This window comes from Sus scrofa, chromosome 14 (assembly GCF_000003025.6).
Source record: "Sus scrofa isolate TJ Tabasco breed Duroc chromosome 14, Sscrofa11.1, whole genome shotgun sequence".
Taxonomy (NCBI): Eukaryota; Metazoa; Chordata; class Mammalia; order Artiodactyla; family Suidae; genus Sus; species Sus scrofa.
In genome coordinates this window covers 97,112,145-97,132,445 of record NC_010456.5, presented here as the reverse complement: position 1 = coordinate 97,132,445, position 20,301 = coordinate 97,112,145, and positions in this window count along the sequence as shown.

The window sequence follows — 20,301 nt, the reverse complement described above, 5'->3', positions numbered from 1 at the left end:
ATAAATTCTTTTTTTTATTTTAATGATGTGTTTGAACCTGTATGACTATCAGGCAAAAGCAAGCAGATATAGGAAGGGCTTAATGTGCTTAAAAAACAGGGCAACCACAAATCAAAACCAAACATTACATTCACAAAAACTGAAAAGAAAAGTACTCAAGCATAAAATAAATGGAAACCATCCAACTCAAAAAACAAAAGAAGAAAAGAGAAACAGAATCAACTGGAAAACAAGGTTTAAAATGGCAGTAAATACAACACAGGGTTTAAAATGGCAGTAAATACATATCTATCAATAATCACCTTAAATGTCAATGGACTGAATGCTGCAATCAAAAGACACAGAGTGGCAGATTGGATAAAAATCAAAAACCTTTGATCTGCTGTCTACAAGAAACTCACCTTAGAGCAAAGGACACATGTAGATTGAAAGTGAGGGATGGGAAAAGATATTTCATGCCAATGGACAAGACAGGAAAGCAGAAGTTGCAACGCTCATATCAGACAAAATAGACTTCAAAGCAAAGGTCATAAAGAAAGACAAAGAAGGACACTATTTAATGGTTAAAGGAGCGATTCAAGAAGAGGATATTATAATCATCAATATATATGCCCCTAATATAGGAGCACCCAGATCCTACAACAAATACTAACAGATATAAAAGGAGAAATTGATGGGACACAATCACAGTGGGAGACTTTAACACCCTACTCACATAAATGGACAGATCCTCTGGACAGAAAATCAATAAGGCAACAGAGTGGGAGTTCCCATCATGGCTCAGTGGTTAACGAATCTGACTAGGAACCAGGAAACTAGGAAAAAGATGGAAGCACTACTCTTCATCAAGAGTGAAAACTCATCAAAAGATATCAGTAAGAAAATGAGGAAATAAGCCACGTGATGTTAGAAATATTCATAAAATTCATCTGAGAAAGGACTTCTTTCTAGAATATACAAAAAATATTCAACTCTCCAATAAAAAGTATGAGAAATTTTAAACTGGGTTAAATACTCTGAGAGAGAGTACTCTAAGATAGAAATACAAAGCTTGATAAATACAAGGGAAAAAAGTGATCAGCCTTATGATTCATCAGAGAAATACTACTGAAAACCACAGTGTGATACTACTCACATGCCCAGGAATAAGGCTAAAATTAAAACACCTAAAAACAACAGGAATCAGCACAGACATGATGAAACTGGAATGGCCATACCCTGCTGGGGAGAGGGTAAACAGGTACTACCAGTTTGGAAGAGGAAGATGACCTTAACATCTTATTTGACCTGTGGGGACCAGGGGCTCAATGTGGCAGAGAGGGAGTATCTACTTCTCAGACTAGGAACATCAGCCTGTTCTGGCCTGTCTTGGGAATCACAGGAGGCCAGAGTCAGGGTTTAGGCAGCAACAATACTCTCCTCTCAGCTTCAGTGTCCACATCTGTTCATGGCATCCTCTGCTGTCATGAACAAAGCATGAAAACTTCCCTTGAAACCTTCCAGAAGTGTATGGCTTTTCCACCAAAGTTTTAAGCTCTGCTTATAGGAACCAGCTGAAGAAACTACAGAGGTCACTGTGTAACCACTTGTTTAGCCAACAAGGGCTTCATGCATGGGCCACTCATTCTTCCATTCCTTCCTTCCTTCATCATCCATTCCATATATAGGAGCAGGTACACCCCAGAATGGTAGTCTATTTTCCTTCATCCTTCATTAACAACTTTCCCACAGAGGACTTGAAATTCAGAATCAGTCATATTACCCTTTTATTATTATTTTATCAGCTATTATTCATACCAAATAATACAACCAGGCTGAAATTATTGCCTCTGAAATCTGTAGCAAAAATCCATCCAAGGTGCTACACCAGTCTAGGCTACCTTGCCCTTCATAACTTCTGACCCCCAGCCCCATCTCCAATCTACCTAGATAGTCTCAATGGGAAGATCTGATTTCTTCCCTGAGAAAGGCTATGTGGGTGGCCAAGCCCCCAGTGACTATCATTTTCAGGGGTGGCAGGTGACAGGTGGCCTGAAAGCAGTGAGTTGAACTAGGGTGCATGCCAGGGCAACTGCCAGACCCTCTTCTATCAGCCTTCTTGTACAGAGTTTTAAAAGAAGGCTCTGAAGATTTGTTTTCCTCTGGGTCTTTGGATTTTTAGCTCTAATTTTCAGAATTGTATTTCAGTATTCATTATTTTAAACTATGCTAAGAAAAATAATCTTGTAGTCAGCTCTTAGATTTTTGTATCAATCATTCCAATTTTCAGAGCTCTAAGATACTCAGAGCCAGGCTTTCATATTTTAAATGTTCTGCTTTTGTCTTGTTTCCCTTTCCATTTCTAACTGTTTTCCTAAATATTTCAGTTGCCCAGTTTATTTTCACACTTTTTTTTAATGTTTCCATTCTTCAGTGCTAAATGATGTAAGTTTTTCTCATTGAATAATATTAGCTCTACCCTATAGGTGATTAGTTAGTATTTTCATTGTTTATATTTTCTAAAATTTTTGCAGTATTTTATGTGATGGTCTTTTGGATCTGAGGATGATTTAGGAAATCTCTGGATTTTCCAAAAAGTTGATAGTTTTACTTTAAATTGTATTACTTCTAATTTTTTAAAATAAGATTATAGAAAAGTCACCAATTCAGTATTTTATCTTTCAAATCAATTCAAGGATCTCCTTGTAGTTCAAATGGTGAATTCTGAAGAATGTGCCATGGTCTCCTGATGTTAAAAATTTGTTCAACCTTTTCAGTTACAATATTATGCTAGTTTATATCCACAGAAACTAAGCTGTCCTAATGGACTATCTGCTGCTGGTTGGCAGAGGTTAAAATGTGAATTTCAAGGGAAGATAAAGGATGATTTTTTCCTTCCTTCCTTGATTCAAAGGCTCATTCATTGATTCTGTAAACATACATGGATCAGAGTATCATGGTCAGGTCCTGCCTTGTGCACTGGGGCCACTTGAGTGAGAAACAGTGACTATACGATGGGGGTGTGCCCCATATGTGGGCAACGAAAAGAGGGATATTTTGGATTGAGAGAACAATGTGCATAATGGATTGGGTGGGTCTTCTGAAACCATAGTTTAAGTAGGGAAAGAAAGAGCCAAGTTCAGAGTGGAGGGTGTATGAATTCTCTATAGTTCTAGGCCTGTCCCCCCAACCCTCAGCAGGCATGGTCTGACCTGGTTGCCTGGTACAGGTTTGGTTCTGTGTAGAGCTCGAAGACCTCATCTCCATGGTGTAGTCTGGTTCAACTGTGCCCAGAGGACCTGTGTCCTTCAATGTCTGACTGGGCTCTAGGAAAGGACTTCATCTCGCTGGTGATATGTACATTTGTCACACAGAGGAGACACTGGAGTGTTTCATGACAGAAGTCCCTGATGCTATGAAAGGAAGTCTTACTGTCCTTGGTTATCAGTGGGAGATGGAGGATTGTGCCATGATAGTTCAAGTATTCATAGTTCTCTTGCTTTTAGGCAGACTTGTATGGTCATTCAAAGAACAGATTTCTGCACATGGAGACAAACAACCTTCCAGTAGTAGTTCAGCACTAACCACAGTAAAAAGTAATATTCTTAACCAGAGTCATCCTGGCTTGGAAGAAGATGAAAACTCAGAAGTAGCTGATGACTTGGTTAAGTCCAAACCTGTAAGAAGGAACATCATATGTATCATGGTAAAACATGGGACAAGAGAAAAACCTCAATGTTCAGACCAAGAACAGCCCATGTTTGAGACAGCAAGAATGACCCAAGCTCTAGACCAAGAACAGAAAGCCACTGAAACACATATGCAAGAAGCTAAAGGACTCTTAAAACTTCTTCCAGCAACTGAAAAAAAAGACTCAAACTCTCCATAGTGATCTTTATGGCCTGTGGAAGAGTCAGGTAGTATCTCTGAAGGAAAATTGGGTTAAGATAAAAAAAATGGCAGCTTCTCTGGGTGGAAAGAACATGGGTGAGAACTTTTAGTCTTGGGAACCATGGAGACCATTTTGATGACCAGGCAAAAGAATCCAAGAGGAAACTGAAGTGCCTTGACATTTCAAGGGCACATTTAAACATTCAAAACAGAGATAAAAAGCAATCCCACAACAATATTTTCAAAGAGAAGAAGAAAGCCCACATAACAGGTCACCTTAAATTTAGCCAGGCAGAAGAAGCCTCCATCGAAAGGGCAGATTATCGTTTTGGTGAGAAAGGAAATGAAATAGCTGAACAACAGCATGAAAAGGAAATGGAACACCTGGGGATATAACTTGTCAAGGCAGATCTTGACTTATAGCAAAAGGTGAGAAGCTCTGAAGCCAGTGGCCTGATGAATCTTGAAACTGAAAAGCTAGAGACCTACCAAAAACAATCCAAGATTTTGAGTTACAGCTAGAAAAAATCATTTCTTCTTATCAGTGGCAAATTCTGACCCTGGAAAAGAAAGCTCCTGATGACTGGTTGATAGCTTGGGAAGCTAAATGAAACTTCATCATAACCAAAAGAGAGGCGCAGACCTAAGACAAAGAGTAAGGGAAAATCCGGTTCAATCTCAGCTTCTGGAATTGCATTGTATCTAATGATTCCAGTGAAATATCTGAAAAAGATACTTGTTTCCCCATACATTGTTTCTATGTATGAGGTGATGCTTTCTCTGAGATGGGAAGGTCTCTGGCCATCTGTTTTTGACTACCTTCCTCTCATTCCTTCTCTTCCTCTTCATCACCTAAAATGTTCTTCTCCTCTTTCCCCCAATAAGATGTGAGTCTCAGTGTGGAATTTCTGGAAAGAAGATGTTCTCTTCCTCTACCTCCTCCAGGCATTTTTTCCTCATTTTCATCCAGCATAGTCTGTTTTTTAAAAACAAACAAAAGACAACATCAAAACAAAGACAAAAAAACAGCCTCATCCAGAAAATGAATGTGCATTGCTTTTTGGCTTCATTTAGCTTCCATGCAACATCAGCACTCAAAATCCTGATGTAATACAATGATCTTCAGTAACAGGTTTCTTATTTTATCCTCAAAATATCATTGAATTCTCTCTATATTTATTTTTAGGGTAAACCTATATTTTTAATGCAAGTGGTTTGACTTTATCTTGCATCTTGGCAATAATATAGATTTGGGGATGGACTTAGAAAAAATGAATTATAGAAGTTATTCCATTGCATTGCACTTTCTAGAAAATATAAGTAATAGATTTTTATTTGGTGACTCTGCCTACTATTCTTTACATACTATAATATTATCTATGAAAAGTGTAGCCTACAAAGACATTCGAAATGGAAAACAATTTTCTCTGTTAATGTTTTCACCTAGCAGTATTACAAGAGAAAGATGAAAACTACTTTACAATCTCAATAAATTATGACTTAATTACTGACTAATATATTACTTACTTTAATATACTTGAAGACTGACTAATGTATGGATTAAGAGGAGAAGTGGGGAGTATAGTAGGGCTCCACCATCCATTTCTATTGCCCTTTGACCTTGTAAGTCTCTGAAACAGGCTGGATAATGTAGAACTCAGTGAAGATTGGGGGTGGGGTGGGTCAGTCTATAATTCCTCACCTTTGTTCCACATCACTAGGGGACCTGGGTCACTGTAGCCCTCAAAATATTCATCTTTTTCATCAAAATGATGGGTCTATTTCAATGTCACTCTCTCTTCACAATGTCACTTTCAGGCTTATATGTTGGTATTTTTGGTGGCATCTCAAGCCAAGCCCTTGGTTCTAATAGTATGCTGTATCTCAAAGATCTGACTAGCAACTAGCTTGACACAAGATCAGGCATGAACTTCGGTTTAACAAGTGGGGAATATCAGTGAAGGGTGCAAGGGTGAAGCCTCAGGTATGCAGGTGAAGATTCTGTGGTCTTAGACAAGGCAAGTCCTACCATATAGAACAATAGGCTAGACTTTGCTACTCTGGACCCTGGTCAAATCATTCTGAGGAAAACATCTGTCAGTCTTCAGGGGGGTCATGCCTCAGATCCTCGGTGTCAGTGTGATCAAGATATTTAATGGGGATCTAGAACCTACAGGTCATCTGACTGCCATTGAGTCTCAGGTTTTCCATCTCTACCTGGAGCCAACGTTTATAACTGCCTCCAAGTGGAACTGGGAAGATTCTAGTAGGAGTCAAGAGACTTCCTGGTGTCTGGTATGTAAGATATATCTAGAAATGGACAGTAGTTTATACCAAGACTTTTCCAAGGATGCACCTCTGAGGCAGGTCTTGGACAAAAAGGAATGGAAAAAGCACCAAGGCCTTCCCAGAAAACAGAAGGCATTATGAGGGCTAAAATACTCCTTACTATCAGCTACCAAGTGAAGGAAACAAAGAATTTTAGTGAGGGCAGGGATTTGGGGGACCCAGACTTAGGGACTCAGCATTAAACTGAATCTGTATTTCTTCCTAACCATCATCATTATAGAGGGCCTCTTCAGCACATATACTGGTTGAAGTCATCTGCTGGAGGGAGTTGTCCTGGTCCCTTCCTAATCCAGTACCTGAGGTATTCATGCTTTGTCCTACTTCCTATTATCTTCATTTCTGTTGCTAGCTATGATTTGGTTGTTTCTGCCTTGAAGGCAGAGAGGCCCATCTCTGGCTCCAGATCATCTCTGCACAGGTCACAGGGCTTTTTCATCTACCTTCCTATATAGGTGACTAGTGAGAGGTGTGGAAGAGCTTAGCCAGTGGCCCTAGGACCTGAGACGTGGTGACAAGAGCCATGTGGCTTACTAAAAAGCCATGCTGTGCTGCACGCCCTGTGGACAAGTAGGGACTGACAGTAGGAAGGCTTCCTGTCCTGTCAGGAGGTGTGGCTAACAGGTATCAAGTTCTACGTCACAGCCCTTCAGCTTCAAGAAGGGGCCAGGAGAAGTCAGTGGGTCAGCACAGCTGCTGGAGAAATCAGTGTGCTGGAAGAACATGGACTGGGCTCCATCCTGTCTCAGCCACTGCCCAGATGTGCCTTGCTACCCTTATGTTCAGTTCCCTCACTTTGAGAGGACTTCTCTGTTGAGGGTAACCAATGAACATTTACTCTAAAAATGAACAGCAGAGGGCAGCATATACCCGGTGCCTCTGTTTTTCCATTTCCCTCTCTCAGAATTGCCCTCTCCCTTCCAGGGAGGATTAGAACACTGGGCAGCTCACTGTCCCTGGCTTATTCTCCTTGTGTGAATTTCTGCCACTCTCTTCTGTTTTCCTTAATAGATGCTTCTCAAGTCCTCCTTGCTTCTCTTACATTTTAATCTATTCAGTAAACATTCGCTCTTGGTCCTGTGTGTGCCAAGCCTTGCACATGATAATGGGGGTCATGGTGACCAGACCCTCCTTCCAGCTGTCACAGTTCACTCTATTCCCCTCAGCATCCATGTCAGTCAGATCTATCTGTGGGCCAGTCTTAGAAATTCCAGAAAGTGAGGGATCTTCTTTCTCCAAGATCCTTATCTGAGCCCTTAGGCCTCGTGTAGCAAATCTGAGGACTGCCCTGGATTCCCAAGAGCAGGTACTGAGGAAAAAAGGGCTTTGTGGAACACTTCCTAGTATGTTTATACTGGGATCCTCACCCTTCACTGTCTGCTAGTTTTGCTAACTGAAGCGATTGGTGTGGGACTGAGATCATGGTGAACCAGTGACCAAGCCCTGTCCGTTGTTCTTCACTCTGGGTTGGAGTTGTGGTGCTGGAGAGGAGGGAGGACCCTTTCCTATGTATTTTATAAAGACCACCTACTGGTCATGGTAGAGTAGTTGCTCAGTCTCACGTTTCCACTTATAACAATGCTGAAGTCTGAACAAAGGCCTTGTCTTCTAGGGCTGAGGACTCTGAGTGTGGAGATTCTCAGACAACTAAATGCCATAATACTCAATAAATATTAAACTTCACCAAAATGATACAGAATCATATAGAAAACTTGAGCAGTCTTATTACATTTGTCAATGAAAAAAAATAACTTATACTCAAAATCATTCTCATAAAATCAACCTCAAGCTCAGATGACTTTCCTGGTGAATCCTATCAACTTGAAGGAACAACCTTACAACAACTCTTACAGAACACAGAATAAAAAGAAACACTTGGTCATTAAGTGTGGGAAACCAGTAATACCCCTGTACCCAAACTGTCAAAGATAGTATACAAAAATAAAAATATAGCCCCATCTACCTCATGATTATGTTCTTCAAAATTCATAACAAGGTATCAGCATATTGATTCAGTATCATGTGACAACTACAGGATATCATGACCAGGTGGCATTTAATAGTAATAATAGTGCAAGTTAGCACTTAAATGTCAAACTTTGAAACCAACACAGTCACTAAATCAAGGAGATAGAGAAGAGTCATTTCAATGGATTCAGAAAATTCAATTGAAAAAATTTGTGACCCATATAATTTTTTAATCTCAGCAAATTTGGAAGATGGGGGATTCTCTCCATGTGGTAAAATATGTTTGTGAAGAACTTTTAGATAGTTATTTGTGAAACATGAAAAAAATTGTAATGGAGAACAAGGCAAAGATATAAGCTCTCATTACTTCTGTTCAACACTGGATACAGGATACAGGGTATGCAAAAGATAAAATAATTAGCATCATTTCTCATCAGAGAAATAGTCATGAAACCACAATGAGCTACCCTCAGGGGGAAAAAAGCTACAATTAAAATGACTAGAACAACAGGAATAAGCAGAGACATGAGGAAACCAGAATTATCACACTCTGTTGGGGAGAAAGTAAACAGGAACCAGCATTTGGGAAAAGCAGGAGACCATACATCTTATTTGACTTTTGGAGACTAAAGGCCAGAAGTGACAAGTAGAGAGAAACTCAGGTATCTCCCTGCCAGGCTAATGGAGGGAACCTTTTGTGACCTATCCTATAAACCACAGGAGGGCAATGTCAGTGGTTAAGGGAGAAATGCCACCTCCCCTCTGAGCTTATGTTTCTCAGCAGTACACTGGGCCCTCAGCTTTGCAGGGCCAGAGCACTTCTCCTTGGAGGTGTGGGTTTTCCAAAGTGGTGTAAGCTCCACTTACAGGAATCATCTGCAAAGTCCACAGAATTCATTGTGCTTACATAGAGTGGTTCAACAACTTTGTCTAAGTCATTCATTCATTCTTACATTCATTCATCCCACAAATGAAACAGGCACATCCCAGAAGAAAAATCTTTGCCTCTCAGTCATTGTAACAATCCTCCTATGGATATTATTTACCATTTTTCCCTTTCAAAAGTAAATTTATAATTTTTTAATAGGTACAAATAAGGCTACAAGTTTGTCCCCAATTCCTCCTGTACAGAAAACGTATCTGTGTGGCCATGCCAGCCTGAGCTTTTTAGCCCTACACAACACCCGTGCTCCAATCTGGGCTATAAGCTCCCTGACCAGCCTAGAAGTGCATTTTCTATTTCTTGCACTCATGACAAACAGGCTACGATGCTAGGATAGACTGTGTTCTTCATGTGGGTGGCAGGAGTAGAGGATGACAGGTGATGGTCAGAGGGTAACCTGGATTCCAGAACAGGGCTATATCAGCTACTCTTCTCTATACTTCCCTACCCAGAGTTCTGAAGATGTGCTTTCCTCTATATCTTCATTTACCTACATTTTATTATTTTCTATTTGTGCATCTTGGTATATTAGAAGAAGAGAAAGAGATAGCCACTCTATTTTCAGCACTTGAAGTTTTGTATAAAGTCTTCAGATTTTCTGAAATCTAAAAGATTTTTCTTCATTATATACAATAACTTAGTTCATTCAGGCTGTTATAACAAAATACCATAGACTGAGTGGATTATAAACAACAGAAATTTATTTCTTATGGTTCTAGAGGCTGGGAGTCCAAGATCATGGTGCCAGCAGATTTAGTGTGTGATAAAGGCTTCCTGTTCTATACTTCAATTTTTTTTAATTGTTTCTGATTCTACCAAAATATAATCAGAGGAAATGACCTCCATTATAGTGTTTTATTAAAAAAAAAAAAACTGAGAATCCTTTTATAGTCCAGTATAGTAAATTTTGATAAGTATTACACAATCATATGATGTTAAACATTTGTTCAACATTTTCAGTTACATGACTCCACTACTCTGTATCACCAGGAGTTTTAAATTCTTATGGAAATCCTCTGCTTAATCTGCACATTATTATTATTATTATTATTTTTTTTTTGTCTTTTTGCTATTTCTTGGGCCGCCCCTGCGGCATATGGAGGTTCCCAGGCTAGGGGTCGAATCGGAGCCATAGCCACCGGCCTACGCCAGAGCCACAGCAACGCGGGATCCAGCTGCGTCTGCAACCTACACCACAGGTCACGGCAACGCCGGATCGTTAACCCACTGAGCAAAGGCAGGGACCGAACCCGAAACCTCATGGTTCCTAGTCGGATTCATTAACCACTGCGCCACGACGGGAACTCCGGCACATTATTTTGTAAGACCGTTAAGGAATGACAAATAATGGCTTCACTCCTCCCTTCTTCACTCAAATGTTTATTCATGTATTTTTTCCCGCAAACCTGCGTGAACACTGAGCATCTACCCATGGCCAAGCCCTGCCTTTGGCACTGGAGACATAAGGGTGAGAAAGGACAGTGGTTACAGGATACAGTTGAGTTTCCCATAAGCATGATGAGGGAAAAGGCCTTTCCAGGCAGAAGAAACAGCATACACAGAGGGTTGGGTGGACCTTTGGGACCCTAGAGGGAAAAATTTAAGTACAAAAAAAAAAAAAAAAAAAAAAGCCAAAAGCAGAGCAGAAGGTGTGTGAATTCTTTGTTGTTTTAGTCCCACCCATCCAGCCCATTCCAGGCATGGTCAAGCTGGCTTCTCTGGTGCAGGTTAGGTTCAGTGAGCAGCACAGTTCAGTAATTCAATGATACGTTGTGGCCCCACTAGCCATGGTAGTTACAGGAGGCTCTACATCAGTCTGGGCCACTGTAGAGGAATTTCATCCTGCCAGGATCTGTACTGTTAGGAGATATTGGAGCATTTTATAACAAAAAGTACCATGTAGTATGAGATCAAGTCTTGTTCTCCTTTATGGGAGATGATAGAGTACGGCATTAAGTAGTTCAGCTGTTCAGGCTTATCTAGGTTTTTTCAGATAGTCAGTGAAAGACTTTCTTTATAGGAAGACTTTTCTTTATATTAAGACAAGGAACGTGTCAGTAGCAATTCAGTGTACCAGATACTCTGGATATACCCTAACTTGTGAATAGAAACATCATATACATCATAGCAAAACACTGGAGAGAGAAAATTTTCAATGTTTACATGAAAAAGAAAATGGCTTAAAGAACTTAAACATAGACAAGACACCATAACACTCCTAGAAGAGAACATAGGCAAAACATTCTCTAACATCAACTGTACAAATTTTTTTCTTAGGTCAGTCTCCTAAAGCAATGGAAATAAAAATAAAATAAACCAATGGGACCTAATCAAACTTAAAAGTTTTTGCACAGTAAAGGAAACCATAAAAAAATGACGACTATGGAATGGGAGAAAATGCTTTCATATGACGGCCCCCCCAACAAGGGCTTAATCTCCAAAATATACAAACAACTCATATGACTCAACAGCAAAAAAAACAAGCAATCCAATTGACAAATGGGCAGAAGACCTGAATAGACATTTATCCAAAGAAGATATACGGCTGCAAACAGGCACATGAAAAAATGCTCAACATCACTAATTATTAGAGATACGCAAATCAAAACTACTATGAGGCACCACCTCACACTTGTCAGAATGGCCATCATCAAAAAGTCTACAAGTAACAAATTCTGGAGAGAGTGTGGAGAAAAGGGTACCCTCCTCCACTCTTGATGAGAATACAAATAGGTACAACCACTAAGGGAAACAGTATGGAGGTATCTCAGAAAGCTAAATATAGAACTACCATATGATCCAGAAATCCCAATCCTGGGCATATATCCAGACAAAACTTTCATTGAAAAAGATACATGCACATCTATGTTCATTGCAGCACTATTCACAATAGCCAATACATGGAAACAACCTAAGTGTCCAGCGACAGATGAATGGATTAAGATGCGGTACATATACACAATGGGATACTACTCAACCATAAAAAACAACAAAATAATGCCATTTGCAGTAACATGAATGGAATGAGAGCCTCTCATACTAAGTGAAGTAAGACATTAGGAGAAAGACAAATACCATATGATCTCACTTATATCTGGAATCTAATGTATGGCACAAATGAACCTATCTACAGAAAAGAAACAAACTCAAGGACCTGGAGAACAGACTTGTGGTTGCCAAGAGGGAGGGGGAGGGAAGTTTAGGGTTGCATTTGGAATGGATACGCAATGAAATCTTGCTGTATAGCACAGGTAACTATATCTGATCACTTGATGGAACATGATGGAGGATAATGTGAAAAAAAGAACTTATATGGATGTATAGCTGGGTCACTTTGCTGTGCAGCAGAAACTGACAGAATATTGTAAATCAACTATAATAAAAATTGTTTAAAAAAAGAACTATATGACACTACATTTAAGGCCCAGACATTGTAAGAATAAACAATCCATCAAAACACATGCAAGAAGCTAAAACACATTTAAAAGTACTATGGCTAACTGGAAAAGATTCAAGCTCTCCACAGTGATTTCTATGATTGTGTGAAGAGTCAGGTGGTGTCTCTGTAGGAACACTGGCTTAAGACCAGAGAATTGGCTGATTCCCTGGGAGAAGAAGACACAAGGGATAACGTGGAGAGAGACCATGTTGATGAGCAGGCAAAAGTATACTGCAGGAAGCTGAAAAAATATTGCAGTGTCAGGTGGCCAGTAAAATTGATAACTGAGAGAGAAATCATTTCTATACCAACATTGAAGAAGAGAAGAGCCTGCTGGACAGGTTATTATAAAGATATCTAGACTAAGGAAGCTTCAGTCAAAAGGGCAGATCAACATCTTATAGAGAGAGGAAATAAAATGTCTAAAGTTTGTCGAGAGAAAGAAAAGAGCTTTTCAGGCTATTTACCTGTCAAGATAGACCTTGACTTACTATAAGAGATAAAAAGTCCTGGATCAAATGACCTGACGAACCATGAAAAGAGAGAGCTAGACAACAACAGAAAGTTAATTCAAGATCTCAAATTACACATGTAAGAATAACCTGACCCCCTTGCTGTACAGTGGGAAAATAAAAAAAAATAAAAAAATAAAATAAAATAAAATAAAGGGACAAAAAAATAAATAAATAAAATATGCAAATAAAAAAAGATCTCAAATTAAAAAATGGAAAAAAAAATTTGTTTTGAGTCAATTTCTGTTCCTAGCACTAAAAGCTCATGGTAATTGAGAGCTCACAAGGTGAATCTCATCATCTCCAGACAAAAGTTTGTAGATCTGAGAAAAAGACTAATATAAAGAAAAATCTAACTCTACCTTCATGCTTATGGTGATACCAGGGGAACATTTGCAAGAATTTCATCCCTGATCTCTGTTCTTGGGGTGGTGTGTTCTTCGTGATGAGATGGTCTCTGGCCCATCTACTTAGACTTTCTCTTGACTGCCACTTGTTCTCCTACACCTCCTCATCTTCTGTACTTCAATCTGATGTTTCCATGGGTCCAAGTTGAGAGTTACTGGCAAAAAGTTCTCTTCTTATACATCCTCCAGGAAGCCTGAGTGCACCCTTTTAATCTGGCTTCCCATGAAACTTGAGGTCATTGTCTTTATTTTCATCAGATACCTCCCTTAAGAATATGGAGTGATATATCTCCTAGATTCACTTATTTCCACATTACTCTAGTAGTCAAAATGCTGAAATACTCTGAAACATTCAAGTCTCCTGGTTTATTAATTTTTCTTAAGACATTATTCTACATGTTTAATTTTAGGGTAGAAAACACTTAAGCAAGTGATTTTATTTTCTCAATTTGCATCTTTATCATAGAATTATTTTCACAATAGACTTAAAAAATAGAAATCATTAAAGTTATTCCCAATATAGATCCCATGTCCTCTTTAGAGAATAGAAACTGGATTTTTATTTGGTAAGTCCATTATTCCCCAAACAACACAACTTTATGTGTCAACATTTTTGCTCATTGACATGTGAAAAACAAGCAAACTTTCCCCTCTGTTAATGTTTCAAATTACTAATATGAAAATTACCTGGTGACCTCAATAAATTATAGCTGAATTAAAGTACTGCTAATCTGTGGTGACTGCATAGAGATGGCAGGTTTGGAGTGGGGATGGACAGATTCATGGCTAACACCCTCTGACAGTACTAGCCTCCAGCAGGAGATAAACTAAACTGAGCTGCTCAGTCAAGAGACAGATGAGCTCAGGCTGTGGCTCCTCACCTATAACCTGCCTCAACAACAGATCTGAGATGATAGGGCCCTCAGACTCTTTATTTGGAATTACAGGTGCATCCTAGTACCCCTCCATCTTAATAATCCTGTGTTTTGGCTGCAGCCTCCAGATTGAGATTATCTAGGGCTTCAATCATTTTTGCTGCCCTGTAGGCAGAGGAACAGTTAGTATTGCAGGCAAATCTGATGGTAGGACTCTTTGGCGTCTGCCAGAATGGGACTTGAGCTGGCAACACTGACAGCACAATATCTTTCAATTTATGGTCTTTAATGAGGGCCTCAGTTTCTAAACCTGTATGTGGATCCAATAATAGAAATTGCCTACCGGTAATCCTCAGAAGGTTCCAATATGTCTCGCTAGTATCTGGTACTCTGCAAGTGCTCATGAACAGACAATAGTTTATAATAAGAGGTCTTTGAGAGTGAAACACTGAGCCAAACTTCTACAGACAAATAAGGATGGGACAAGTAGCCAGGCATTCTCAAACAAAAGAAGCATCACCAGAGCTAAAACATTCCTCTCTTATGAAATCAGCCAATAAGAAAAGTGAGGAGGAAGGGAGCAAGAGAATTCATGGAGGCAGAATCTGAGGGAGTCAAGATTATACTAGCACACTCCAGACACCATATCTCTATCTTACATTTCACAGTTAGATATCACCCCTTTAGGTCTATAGCTGGAAGGAAGCCTTTTTCCACCACACCTTCTCCTCCACTACTCCTTCCAGGGCAAATATGTCTAATGATTCCATTTCACAAAGATGGTCCACACATTCATTTCTGATGGGGACATGAAAACAAGTGGATGAGGAGTTCCCATCATGGCCCATCAGTTAACGAACCCAATTAGGATCCATGAAGATGCAGGTTCGATTCCTGGCCTCACTCAGTGGGTTAAGGATCTGGCATTGCTTTGCATTGTGGTATAGGTCACAGAGGCAGCTTGGATCTGGCATTACTATGGCTGTGGTGGAGGCTAGCAGCTGTAGCTCTGATTTGACCCCTAGCCTGGGAACCTCCATATGCCATGGGCGTGGCCCTAAAGATGCAAAAAAAAAAAAAAAGAAAGAAAGAAAGAAAGAAAAAGAAAACAAATGGATGAGACATTATGTATACTTAGGGGCCATGGATTGGATGAGTTGCATCACTTTTTCTGACACTGGCATTTCTAGTAATAGATCATTTATTCTTAACCAGTCTGCCAAGACAGCCAGGGATTATTGTTTCTTAAAATATCAGAAAGAATTGGTACTTGGTTTAAAGTACTATTTGAGCCATAGTGTACATAATGGTATCATACAGAGAATTTCGTGGTTTGGAGCGCAGTGAATGAAATGAAGGCTCTTTAGAGGGGTGCTGGGTCAAGGGTAAATTTTTCTTTATTCAGATGAGCTATCTCATTACCATATTTACACTCACTGGGAATAATAAAGTAAAGAAAGAAAGAAAATTTGCCAAGAAAAGAAAAAAAGAAACATAGAAAACTGATAAAGCAAGTTGGGTCAAAGAGAGATATCCTTGAGTCCCTCAGAGGAGGTGACAACTAGCACATACGTAACTGGTTTAGTCCTAAAAGGAAACACAGACAGTTCATCAGTGGTGAGAGGAGGAGGCCAGAGATTATGATCATCAGTGAAAATTGGCAGGGAGCTGTGATTATTTTTTTAATTTTTTTCAATTTTGTGGTAAAAGAAGAAGGAAGATCCTTAGATACAACCAGAGGTAGGAAAGAAAGAGTGGGAGGGTTAAGAAAAGAGAAAATGGCTTAAAGATCTTATTTGGGGGTATGAGAGAGTAATTGGAAATAAATACAGGAAGATAATTGGGTGGCACCTAGAACTTACTCTGTGTCTGAGATCATAGACTTATAGGGAGAAGGTTATCATGGCTGCATATTTTCTAGAGCTACAGGCAGCTCTCCAAGTATGGTAGGGAGAAGATGGAGAGTAGAATTTAAACATGATTGAGATTTTTTTCCAGGACATTTAGTGTAGGGGAGTGTGATGCAGCATCAATAAAGGAATTGGAAATTGCAAAAGAGTGCTTATAATGATTAACCTTGCTATCTAAACTGTGTAGGAGGGAAATGAGGCTGTGAGGACAGTGAGGGGCAGAGAAAAAATGGTAGAATCAAGGATTATGTGATTTCTGGAAGTCCAAAACTGTGGTACTCAGAGAGTGGAATGATTGAAATTCAACCTACTGAGAGGTATATTGATGGTATTAACAATTCTGGGAGTGACCTGGGCAGTGTGTGCTGAAGTTGGAAGGAGAACAAAATCCTGGGAATGTAAAGAGTCAAAGAATTAAGGGAGAGAATTGTCTATACGGATATTGAAATAACCCAGAATTACAAAAGACATTTTAATGAAGTACAAAATATATAAGGATGCTTTATAGGCCTTGCTGCCTATAGGCCATAAGGGTTTACCACTGAAGAACAAACATAGGAATGCCAGCTGGAGTATTCTCTCCTCAACTCCCTCAAACCAGACCCTTTTCCCTAAGGCCTGAGGTCCCAGAGGACTGACTAGGCAGATCAAGTGGGACTGACAGAAATTTCCTCCCAGGACAGAAGCATGCTACCCAGTGAGCCAGCCAAAAACCCTGCCCAGGGCCTGGCATCCAACCCAGGTGGAGAGAATGGCAGGCAACCACTGCCTGCACTCTACCCCGCTCCATAGCAATGGTTCTCATGTTATATGGTCATGTCAGGAATATGGAGAAGCACTATCAGCCTTCTACAAAGGTGGGATTATCATTTATTTTCCAAAAAAGAAATCATGACTATGAAAATAACTAAAAATAATATTAATACATACATGTAGTGAGAACCAAATTTTATCCATTTAGAGACTATCAACACAATTGCTTGGGCTGCCTAGTTAATATGTCTTGTGTGGAGCTGGAAGTAAAATTATCCCCATTGATATGCATTTAAACTTCTCAGAAATGTACCACTGCCTATAAAGTCCATTGCTACACTAGTTCCTTTAGCAATTCACCTCAGTGTGTTTCATTGCCAATCTCTTATTCAAGTCAGTTAAGTGCAATGAAGCTCTTCTGCCAAGCTCATTTAAATGCTCAGCAAGGGAGTTCCTGTTCTGTCTCAGCAGGAACGAAGCCAACTAGTATCCATGAATGATGCTACAATGAATACTACAGATATCTTTTTAAGTGTGGATATCTTTTCAAGTTAGTGTTTTCATTTTCTTTGGATAAATATCCAGAATTCGGATAGTTGGATCGTACGGTGGTTCTATTATTAATTTCTTGAGAAACCTCCATCTGTTTCTTATAGTGGGTACATCAATTGTACATTCCCACCAACAGTGTACAAGTGTTCCCTTTTCTCCACCTCTTCATCAAGCTTATTATCTTTCAACCTTTTGATAATAGCCATTCCAATAGGTATAGGATATCTCATTGATGTGCATTTTGCTGATGATTAAAGATGTTGAACATTTTTTCATAACACTGATCTGTACACTTGAAAGCATTAAGATAATCAATTTTAAGCCATGTATTTTTATTACAACTTTATAACAAGATACCAAAAAAACCCTGAGAGGCTATTATCAAGAAAGTACATCTCAAAACAAGAAGTAAATTGCAATGACTTTCTTAAAAAAATACATGTTGGTTCCTATTAGGGGTGTGGGGGGGGCTTCTAAGGATTTCACTTCTAAGTCACTTCTGTATCTATTTGTGCAGACCTAGCTCTTTCACATCTTGACTATTACTTAGGGACAAAGGATAGCTCCTAGACTTCTGTAGGGGCAGAGGATAACTCCTAGACTTCTGTGTGGATGGCTATCAGGTCTTCTTCCACTGCTGAAAACTGCTTATTCCTGACCAGATGGCATGTTGTATTTCCTTATCTTTTGCCCCTCAAAGTGGAGCCAGGGCTAAATGTGGCCTTAGTACTGTGAGTTGGACTAAGATGATCCCCAGAGTGCACCTTGCACTCATCAATCTTTTATAAATATTTACATGTCATTCAGTATTCTGATATTGTGCAACTAAGACCAGATTTTTTTAAAAAAAAGAATGATAATACTGTAATCAAAGATCCTTCAATAAATTTAATTTTTTAAAAAAGTAAATTAAATGCTGAAATTTGGCTTAAGACTATAATCATAAATAATAATTTTGGATTTCAAAACTTAAGTTTATTAGGTACTGTGATGACTTATGTTGTATAAAGCTATAAATTTTAGTTCTTACAAATTAAAAAAAAATCATTATTTTCTGATGAAATTGCTCCATAACCTCTTGCATTCATTGGTTTTCCATGTAGGATTTTGATTGAAACAAAATAATTTTTAGTTTTGCTAAATATTGTAAAGTACATAGGCAAAGAGTTCATTGTACTGGGATGGCTCTGATGCTACTGCAGCCTACATAAGCAAACAGAAACCTAAGCCAAGGTCACTGCGCTTGAATCTGAGAAAACAAAACTTAAGAACCACCAATGACAAACAGCCAATTAGGCTTTCCCAAATAAAGCAACTGCTTAGGCTATAGCCAGTCAAATGCTTTATTTGCTTTGCTTCCACATCTTTGCTATAAAAGCCTTTCCCCTATCTTCTGTCAGCTGAGCATTCCTAACAACTTTTGATCTGGTGCTACCCTGTTCAGATCAATGTTTGCTCTGATAAACTCATAAAATTTAATTTGTCTCAGGTTACTTTTAGCAGCTCAAACATCCACTGTTCTATCTCAGTCATATATAAAATGCTTCAGTCAATGTCAGGATGCTCATCACCCAGAGGGCAGAACACCCTAATGCCCATATTGTCAGTGCCTGAGTGCTCTGGACTGGACTTAAAAGTGTGGCCTGGCTCTATAGCTACTGGGATATTTGGTGATTTCACTCTAAAATCTCCTTTCTAATGTTGCTGTTTCAGAAGTAGAAAAGGGAGATTTATAATATACAAGAAGTTTCAACTGGACCATTTTTTTGGCAAATGTAAGGAGAGATTGTGTGTGTGTGTGTGCGCACTCGCATGCACATTTGTATCCATTTTAAGCCCCCACCCTACAAGTTCTTCATTAATGAGTATAATGGGTACATCTGAGGCTTTGATAATGCACAGCTATAAGAAGGCAAATTTGGGGAAATCCCACAGCAGGAACTTGTAGGTCCTTCCCCCCCAGGGCTCTGGAAACACTGGTTCAGAAGCTTCCCCAGCGGCAGTGAGGGAGTTCATGTCCCTGATAGTAGTTGTCCAGCAGATACCAACACGGGGTCAAGGGAGCTTCCCCAAAGTAAGGTTTTCCATGGGTCTAGAGCATTATGGAAGGGGAGGAAGGAGCAGTATCTCCCAGGTACCAGGCTGCAGTAGCTGTGGGACCTGCCAGGTGGGAAGTTAGAGAAAAGTGGATTGTTGTATCCTCATTGCATCTAAGGATGAGGCTGTGAACTCTATCAGGATGGTTTCTCCATGTGTTGTGTGAGACAACCTGAATATTAGAGGGGGCTGCTCATAGAAAGACCTCATGCCACCACACTAGAAAGAGAAACTGAGGAGATTTTAAATATGAGTGAAAGGTTGTGTGGGAGGGTGTGGTCACAGGAAATAAAGCCTAGGGTCTCAGGAGCCAATGTGTTTACCTTTTCTCAAATGTTGCAGCATCCCAAAAGCTTCTCACCTAGAGAAAAGGCAGTATATGAAGCTGATTTTTCCCTGAGATTATAGGACCTCTGATAAAAATGACCAAAAAATGAGAAATTTTCCCCAAATGGATTGAAAGTCAGGGTGAGGCCAAAGCACTGTCATTGACCTGGTGTCACCACGGTGAAAATGAGTTTGAGAGGGTTTTTCTTTTCTGTTTTTCATGTTTCATTCTCCAGTTGCTGCTTCCATGTGGAGTTGTTTCATACTCATGAATGTGGCTTGTGGCCTTTTCATGTTTTTCT